This window comes from Morone saxatilis, unplaced genomic scaffold (genome assembly GCF_004916995.1).
Source record: "Morone saxatilis isolate NCDOM2014 unplaced genomic scaffold, NCSU_SB_2.0 Contig23, whole genome shotgun sequence".
NCBI lineage: Eukaryota > Metazoa > Chordata > Actinopteri > Moronidae > Morone > Morone saxatilis.
Window position 1 is genome coordinate 23218577 of NW_023339796.1, and position 654 is coordinate 23219230.

Below are 654 nucleotides of genomic sequence, written 5' to 3' on the forward strand. Positions count from 1 at the left end.
ACACAGTAGAATAAAATAGGCCTTTAAATCCCAGGCAAAACTAGATTTACTGTGCTACCTAAAATAAAGCCATAAGAGCTGTCTGTTTAATACTCCCACTCACATATGATTTGGCTGGACTGTTCAACTTGCAGGGAAACTGTACCTTGTTACACAGTTTTATGACTTCACAGTTCTGTAGTTGAAGGCTCCAGTTATTTGTCCTAAATTTAAACTTCACACAGACTTAAATAACCATCCAAACAGTGCATTTCAATTAGCAGTGTTTCTCTGTGATCCAAGTCTACTGTTTTAACTCCTGGTGCCAGTGATTGCACTACGGTGCACACCTCTCCAGAGGCTGGCAAACACCCGCTCTCTCCATCTCTACCTGCTCACACACACACACACACAATCACACAACACACACACAATAATCAAGGATGTGCTGCATAGGGGGAAAAGAATCTTATAACCGAAAACTGTCATCGACACGGCGGCCTATACTACTGCCGACATAACGTAGCAACCTGATGGTACATTTGGCACCCATCCTTACATTTCTAACTCTTTTACTTTGTAATGTGACACATTTATTTCCATGAGAAACAGCAGCTTGTAGCAGCAATAATGCTGAGACTACACAAAGTTAGCTCTCGCAAGCACTTCTCAAAC